Source organism: Carettochelys insculpta, chromosome 11 (genome assembly GCF_033958435.1).
Source record: "Carettochelys insculpta isolate YL-2023 chromosome 11, ASM3395843v1, whole genome shotgun sequence".
Classification (NCBI taxonomy): Eukaryota; Metazoa; Chordata; order Testudines; family Carettochelyidae; genus Carettochelys; species Carettochelys insculpta.
In genome coordinates, this window is record NC_134147.1 from 7,937,928 (window position 1) to 7,947,211 (window position 9,284).

Here is a 9,284-nt window from a genome sequence, read left to right on the forward strand (position 1 = left end):
TTTTAAAAATGCCTGGCATGTGATTAAACCTCTAAGACAGTTTTTGGCAGGGTTTTATTTTTGCTTTTGAGTGATGATACATCACATACAGATTTATAGTCATACTATTATGTAGACCATAAACGTTTGAGTTGTCGCTTCTCAGGAATTTCAAATTATCAGGAGCCTAACCCATCTAAGTGAAAACTAAGACATGCACTCTGTGCTCATATGAGAGATAAATGATTTGGTTTCAATTCCTAGCCTTTTCATGGACCAATAGAAAAGTGACAGTGACAGTGACAGTCTGTATCTATTAAACAGGGGCAGTGATGGACTAAATGGGGACAAAAGCCAGCTCCTTTTGCCTACAGTGTTAGAGGCCAAGAAACAATCTGGCCCTGCATGTGATGAGGCAGATCGAGTTAGGGCTCTTACCTGCCCTACCTCACAGGCGCACACATGACTTCAGACAAGCGCTTCACTGAACTGCCATTCCCCCAGCTGGTGAGGAGGAGCAGCAGTGGTACACAGAGCTGCTTTCTCCATTCCATGCCCCAGTCCAAACCATGGGTGTTTCCTGTATCATGGACATCCAGATGAGGGAGGTTCAAGTAAATCAGAATCACACTCTGCTACTGATCAGATGTGAAACAATCGCATATAAAAAAATCCAACGTGTCTGTGAAAGGCGGACATATAAATAGTGGTAGTTTTTTAAAGTGCTTTTACACAAATGCTAGGAGTCTGTCTAATAAGATGGGTGAACTGGAGTACCTCATATCAAAGGAGGAAGTTGACATAATAGGCATCACAGAAACATGGTGGAATGAGGACAATCAGTGGGACACTATCATACCGGGATATAAATTATATCGGAAAGACAGAACAGGTCGTGCAGGTGGCGGAGTGGTACTATATGTGAAGGAGAATATAGAATCAAATGAAGCAAAAATCCGAAAGGAATCAAAATGTTCCATAGAATCATTATGGATAACAATTCATTCCTCTAATATGAATATGGCATTAGGAATATATTACCGACCACCTAACCAGGACAGTAATAGTGATGCTGAAATGTTAAGGGAGATTAGAGAGGCTATCAAAATAAAAAACACAGTAATAATAGGAGATTTCAATTATCCCCATATTGATTGGGTACATGTCACCTCAGGACGGGATTCAGAGATTAAATTTCTTGATGCCTTAAATGACTGCTTGGAGCAGCTGGTACAGGAACCCACAAGGGGAGAGTCAATTCTCGATCTAGTCCTGACTGGAACGCAGGATCTGGTCCAAGAGGTAACTGTTACTGTACCGCTTGGAAATAGTGACCACAATATAACAACTTCTAATATTCCTGTGTTGGGAAGAACACCGCAGCGGTCAAACACGCCGGCATTTAATTTCAAAAACGGGAATTACGCTAAAATGAGGAAGCTAGTTAAACAGAAACTAAAAGGTAGAGTAACTAAACTAAAATCCCTGGAAGCTGCATGGAAACTGTTTAAAGACACCATACTAGAGGCCCAACTTAAATGTATACCCCAAATAAAAAAACACAGTAAGAGACCTAACAAAGAACCACCATGGCTTAACAGCCATGTTAAAAAGGCAGTGAGAGAGAAAAGGGCAGCTTTTAAAAAGTGGAAGTCAAATCCTAGTGAGGAAAATAGAAAGGAACACAAACACTCCCAAATTAAGTGTCATAATGTAGTTAGAAAAGCCAAAAAAGAGTTTGAGGAACAGCTAGCCAAAAATTCAAAAAATGATAGTAAAATGTTTTTTAAATACATTAGAAGCAGGAAGCCTGCTAAAAAAGCAGTGGGGCCCTTGGAGGATAAAGATATAAAAGGAGCAATCAAGGAAGACAGTGCCATTGCGGAGCGATTAAATGATTTCTTTGCTTCAGTCTTCACGGCTGAGGATGTTACAGAGGTTCCTAAATCTGAGCCAGCCTTTTTAGGTGACAAATCTGAGGAACTCTCCCAGATTGAAGTGACATTAGAGGAGGTTTTGGAGTTAATTGATAAGCTGAATAGTAACAAGTCTCCAGGACCAGACAGTATTCACCCAAGGGTTCTGAAAGAACTCAAATGTGAAATTGCGGAGCTATTAACAGTGGTTTGTAACCTATCCTTTAAATCCGCTTCGGTACCCAATGACTGGAAGACGGCCAATATAACGCCAATATTGAAAAAAGGCTCTAGAGGAGACCCTGGCAATTATAGACCGATAAGTCTAACGTCAGTACCAGGAAAATTAATAGAAACAATAAAGAATAAAATTGCAAGGCACATAGAAGAGCACGAATTGTTGGGCAAAAGTCAGCATGGTTTCTGCAGAGGGAAGTCATGTCTAACTAATCTATTAGAATTCTTTGAAGGGGTTAATAAACATGCAGACAAGGGGCACCCAGTGGACATAATATACCTAGATTTCCAGAAAGCCTTTGACACGGTCCCACACCAAAGGCTTTTATGTAAATTAGGTGGTCACGGGACAGGAGGAAAGACCCTTTCATGGATCGGGAATTGGTTAAAAGACAGAAAACAAAGGGTTGGAATAAATGGTAAATTTTCACAATGGAGGTGGGTAACTAGTGGTGTTCCCCAGGGGTCAGTCCTGGGACCGATCCTGTTCAACTTGTTCATCAATGATCTAGAAAATGAGGTAAGCAGTGAGGTGGCCAAGTTTGCAGATGACACCAAGTTGTTCAGGACAGTCAAAACCAAAAGGGATTGTGAAGAACTACAAAAAGATCTCAGCAAACTGAGTGATTGGGCAGCAAAATGGCAAATGAAATTTAATGTGGGTAAGTGTAAGGTAATGCACATTGGAAAAAATAACCCAAATTACACGTACAACATGATGGGGTCAAATTTAGCTACAACAGATCAGGAAAGGGATCTTGGAGTTATAGTGGATAGTTCTCTGAAGACATCCACGCAGTGTGCAGCGGCAGTTAGTAAAGCAAATAGGATGTTAGGAATTATTAAAAAAGGGATAGATAATAAGACAAAAGATATCATACTTCCCCTATATAAAACTATGGTACGCCCACATCTTGAGTACTGCGTGCAGATGTGGTCTCCTCACCTCAAAAAAGATATATTGGCATTAGAAAAGGTTCAGAAAAGGGCGACTAAGATGATTAGGGGTTTGGAATGGGTCCCATATGGGGAGAGGCTAGAGAGACTGGGACTTTTCAGTTTGGAAAAGAGGCGATTGAGGGGCGATATGATAGAGATATATAAAATCATGAATGGTGTGGAGAAAGTGAATATAGAAAAATTATTTACCTTTTCCCATAATACAAGAACTAGGGGACACCAAATGAAATTGATGGGTAGTAGGTTCAAAACTAATAAAAGGAAATTTTTCTTCACACAGCGCCCAGTCAACCTGTGGACGTCCTTGCTGGAGGAGGCTGTGAAGGCCAGGACTCTATTAGGGTTTAAAAAAGAGCTTGATAAATTTTTGCAGGTTAGGTCCATAAATGGCTATTAGCCAGCGGTAAAGTATGGTGCCCTAGCCTTCAGTACAAGGGCAGGAGATGTATGGCAGGAGATAAATCACTTGATCATTGTCTTCTGTTCTCCTTCTCTGGGGCACCTGGCATTGGCCACTGTCAGCAGATGGGATACTGGGCTGGATGGACCTTTGGTCTGACCCAGTATGGCCGTTCTTACGTTACTGACATTTTGTCTACACATAGACCTCTGCAGTGGTGCTGTTGTAACACTTAAGTGAAGATTCTACCTATGCTGATGGGAGGGGTTCCCTCATCGGCAAAGCTGTTGTGAGCACCAGCAGGTAGGCTGGTAGCCCAAGACTGAATGAATTCTCCTACCTGAACAGGGGCATTGGTAGATTTAATTGCATCACTTACGGAATTTTCCATACTCCTGCGTGCTATTGTTCTAGTGGCGTATTTTCCTAGTGTAGACCAGGCTGATAGATTAAGGTTACACTGACCCAAACTGCCAGCAGCAGTGTGCAAGTGGAAGGGGGGTTGTCTCAACAATACAAATACAAATGAATACTCATTTGCATATTCACTTTCCAGCAGGAAAAAAAGCAGTGTAAACATGGTTCTGCCAGCAGAACCCCCTCCCTGCTGTTTGTCAGCAGTCTCGTATGCCTGCAAAAAATCAGGTATAAGAAGGTCCTGACAAAGTGGGGGTGTCACCAGCAGAACCATGTTTACACTGCTTTTTTCCTGCCAGCAGCAGCCTCTGCCAGGGAGTAAATATGCAAATGAGCAGCCATTTGCATTTTCAAAACCTCCTATTTACATACTTCTGCTGGCAGTTCTGGTTAGTGTAACCATAGCCATAGAGTTTAAGGCCAAAAGGCACCACACAATCATCTAGTCCAACCTTCTGTACTGCACAGGACCTCAGCACCCGTACCCGAAGCCCAACAACTGAAATTATACCAAAGTATTTACTACCTATGGGAGACAAGGAAATTATATGCCACAAGCAGAGAAGAGGAGGGACAGAGGTGCATCAGCACCTGAAATCTCTGGAATGGCAGGGAAATTATAAAGCCAGGTAATCCTACCTAGTAACCCATACTCAAACTGCAAAGAAAAGTAAAAAGCTCCCAAGCCTAGTCTGACCTGGGGAAAAATACCTTTTCATCCCCACGGTAATTTAGCCCTGAGTCTGTGAGCAAGAGAAGAAAATGGGGAGGTCTAGGCCACAGATTCAGAAACTCATCATCCACCATTGTCTGCCAAGCTCTCAAACAGAATCTGTAAGGAAAAGACAAAAGAGGAAAACCTCAGACAACATGGAGAAGATCTGCTGAGACTGAAGGGCAACAACTGGGGTACTCCTGGGGTCATTTAGAAATGTTGTCCTAAGACAGAGGGAAATGGAGGAGATTTGCAGATGATCTATGCTCCACTCAGAGTACAAGTGTTTAAGTCAAATAAGTCTGGGAGCAAGAAACTGCCAGCCAACCACCTGAGAGAATGCTGGGTATTTAGTTTTCAAACAAAAATATATATTGGAATAATAGACATGTAGGGCTGGAAGCGACCTTAGGAGATATTTAGTCCATCTCTCCTCACTAAGGAGAACCAAGCAAACTTAGACCACCCATGACTAGTATAATGCCAGAGGCATTCTTACAGCCTTATTTGAGAAATAGACCTTTGCCCTGTCGTCTTAAAGTGTGAATGAGACGGGGAAACAGGAGAGGGAACAAGGCATAAGAGTGTAAGAAAAAGCTAATTAATGATGGAGGCCAAGAACAAGAAACAATTACTAAATTATAATTAAGTGAAATCAAGAATGTTTTCTAGTTATAGCCAACAAAGCACTCTGAAATGTGATCTGAAAGTCAAGATGCATTCTAGGTCTGCATTGTCACCAACAAAAAATGCATTTCAGTCTAAATGTAACCATAATCTGTAAAACTAACAAAATTAAATAAAAAACACCCTTGTCACCATGATCAGGAGAGAAGACTATACACAAATAGATGATGTCATTAATTTGTTTTTCTGAAAAGAAGTGCATTGTGGCAGAGAGTAGACATAGTTCACGCTGAGTGGCAACTGAGTCCATGTTTATTATTAAAACATAAAACCTCCAAAAGTCAGTTCACTTGATGTCTACTCAGGTCTAGAGCCCCAAAGGAAAGAAAGACCTCAACACGATACTTTTGTCATCTTATCTGTACTGAAATAGTTCATATCATCTGTGGCAAAAGAAAGATCTACTCACCTAATATTGTAAAACTTCAGTGATTTATAACAGACAAGCAGACTGGGAAATAAGGTATATTGCTACCAAAATCTTTGATGCTATCAAATTTAGCTACATTATTTTCATACACTTTAAACACAGGCTTCTCAAACTGAGAGGTGACATCCATGAGTGTCATATTTCTGTCTGTACTGACTGCAGGAGAGTTACAGTAAGTCAGCCTTCCTCCTGCACAGGCTCTGAGCAATTTTTGGTGGTCAAAATAAATGCTCTGGCAACTTACAGCCAATTCAGGCCTGTTGTCAGTTCAAAAGTGAAGACTGCAGGGTGAACCCTCTACAATGTGTTGTCATGGGGCAGGGCAGTGTTGCCTACAAAACTGCAGAGGGAGTTAGTCCAAGGCATGAATGTCAGGTAGGCACCCAACTTATTGACATATAACAAAAGTAAGATGCCTAACTTCCGTTTCTGCCCTTTTAATACTTAGCTTTTTGTTTCAGTATTCATGCACTTAAAAGCAATGTTTCTAAATTAATATTACAGTTTAAAACCACTGCACTGTCTCTTGGAAGAAACAGCCTTTTCTTTTCCTGCCCATCTCTCATATCATTGTTTTGGCTCCAGAGCATTCATCATTGCCAAGCTCAAGAAATTTTTGCCACTGCTTGCAGAGAGCAAAATCCTACCTCAGGTAGTGACATTTATGTCAGAGTTTTACCTATTTGAATGCAAAATTCGGCCCATTATAAGCAAAGTAAAGGTTTGTGACCAATACAACTGTTGGAGTTATCAGAGAAAATAATGTGCATAAAGAACAAAACTTTTTTTCTCCCAGATAGCAAGATGGAGACATTATCTGGTGGGTGGGAGGAGTAGAAGGGGCAGCAGCAAGGCACCACCATTGATGGCATTATTCTCAGTGACCCTCCCAGTCCCAGAAGTGCCCAGCGACTGTAGACTGACTAAGACAGGAGGAGGCGAGTGCAGCTGGCTACCTCAGGGTCTGACATAAGAACTTAAGAACATAAGAATGGCCATACTGGGTCAGACCAAAGGTCCATCCAGCCCAGCATCCCGTCTGCCGACAGTGGCCAATGCCAGGTGCCCCAGAGAAGGAGAACAGAAGACAATGATCAAGTGATTTATCTCCTGCCATCCATCTCCTGCCCTTGTACTGAAGGCTAGGGCACCATACTTTACCCCTGGCTAATAGCCATTTATGGACCTGACCTGCAAAAATTTATCGAGCTCTTTTTTAAACCCTAATAGAGTCCTGGCCTTCACAGCCTCCTCCGGCAAGGACTTCCACAGGTTGACTGTGCGCTATGTGAAGAAAAATTTCCTTTTATTAGTTTTGAACCTACTACCCATCAATTTCATTTGGTGTCCCCTAGTTCTTGTATTATGGGAAAAGGTAAATAATTTTTCTATATTCACTTTCTCCGCACCATTCATGATTTTATATACCTCTATCATATCACCCCTCAATCGCCTCTTTTCCAGACTGAAAAGTCCCAGTCTCTCTAGCCTCTCCCCATATGGGACCCGTTCCAAACCCCTGATTATCTTAGTCACCCTTTTCTGTACCTTTTCTAATGCCAATATATCTTTTTTGAGGTGAGGAGACCACATCTGCACGCAGTACTCAAGATGTGGGCGTACCATAGTTTTATATAGGGGAAGTATGATATCTTTTGTCTTATTATCTATCCCTTTTTTAATAATTCCTAACATCCTATTTGGACAGGCATGTGACAAGGACAAAGGGACAATAGAGACCAGGTCTCAGATCCAGCTCAGCAAACATTTCTCGCTGGCCCACCCAGCTAACTGGCAGAGCGTGCATACTTACAGTATGTTTTCAGCAGACTCCCCCACCTTGTTCTGTCTGCCTCCGATCTACTCCTAGGATTCTCCTGCTAGCTGTGCAGAGGGGGAGAAGGTAGAGGGAGAGGATAGTACTGAAGTCAGGGTGTTCCCCTGTATCCCATCTCTGCAGAACAGGGATTGGAGAGAGACACAGCAGAACTGCTTCAAGCTGAAGCATGGATGGAAAGTGACTCAGGAGTGCAGAGCAGGACAGATTTCCCTCAAAGGCCGTGTCTACACTATCCCAAATGAAGCTCTACTGAAGCTCTGAAATATATATTCAGCGACTCATTAGAATGCAGGCAGCCACGGCACTTCAAAATTGCTGCGGCTCGCTGCCACGCAGCTCATATAGATGGGGCTCCTTTTCGAAAGACCCCTGGCAACTTCAAAATCCCCTTATTCAGATTCCCCTTATTTGCATGGCCATTTCAAAGTTTTGGGATAGTGTAGACGCAGTCAGAGAGAGAGAGAGGGTGGCTTCCATCAGAAACTTACTGAGCAGCAGCCAGCACACACACACACACAAGTCACTGTCACATGTACCCTGTCTGTACCACACACACAATCAATGTCACATACACACAGCAACACATAATCTGTGTAACAACGTCTGTCCCTTCCAGGGGGCTCAGAGCCAGCCCATGACCAGTACCAAAATTCATAGCATGGCCCCTGTGCAGAAATTGTTGCCCACCCCTGGTTTATAGGAAAGACTGTAAAACACGGTGGTACTTTGGCAAAGAGAGAAGCAGAAGCACCATGGTCTCTTTCCCTGTTTAGATACAGATGTGCATGAAAGAGCACAAAATGGCTGCTTCTGTTATGGACAGGCTCTGCCCTACCTGAATCTAACTTCTAACTCATTAAGTTATTTAGGTGTTTGAGATATTTCATATGTGAAGTGTCTGTACAGAACCACATACTATTAACATCTGGTAACAGGATAAACGCATAACCTAGCAGAGTTAATGATACATTGGATATAGGACTTGATTTATTTTAACAGCCGTGTCTACACTAGCCCCAAACTTCGAAATTGCGATGCAAATGGCCATTTCAAAGTTTACTAATGAAGTGCTGAAATATATATTCAGCGCTTCATTAGCATGCAGGCGGCTGCAGCACTTTGAAATTGACATGGATCGCCGCCACATGGCTCGTCCCAACGGGGCTCCTTTTCGAAAGGACCCCGCTTACTTCGAAGTCCCCTTATTCCCATGAGCAGATGGGAATAAGGGGACTTTGAAGTAGGCAGGGTCCTTTTGAAAAGGAGCCCCGTCTGGACGAGCCATGCGCTGGCGAGCAGCGTCAATTTTGAAGTGCCGCGGCTGCCCGCATGCTAATGACGTGCTGAATATGTATTTCAGAGCTTCATTAGTAAACTTCAAAATAGCCATTTGCATTGCAATTTTGAAGTTTGGGGCTAGTGTAGACACGGCCAACATGAAGAAAATGGCACAATTCAACATCTTTAAACCACATCTTGTATTTTTCAAAGGAAAGTTTGTCATACTTCAAAATTACAGGCCTGGCTCAAGGATGTTCAGAGGTTTTCCTTGACAGAGTTCCCGTCTAATAATAATTTTCTCCTCTTGATCATGTAGAAAAAAAGCAGTCATGTAACACTTTAAAGACTAACAAAGTAATTTATTAAGTGATGAGCTTTCGTGGGACAGACCCACTTTTTCAGATCTACAGACTTACCAGAAC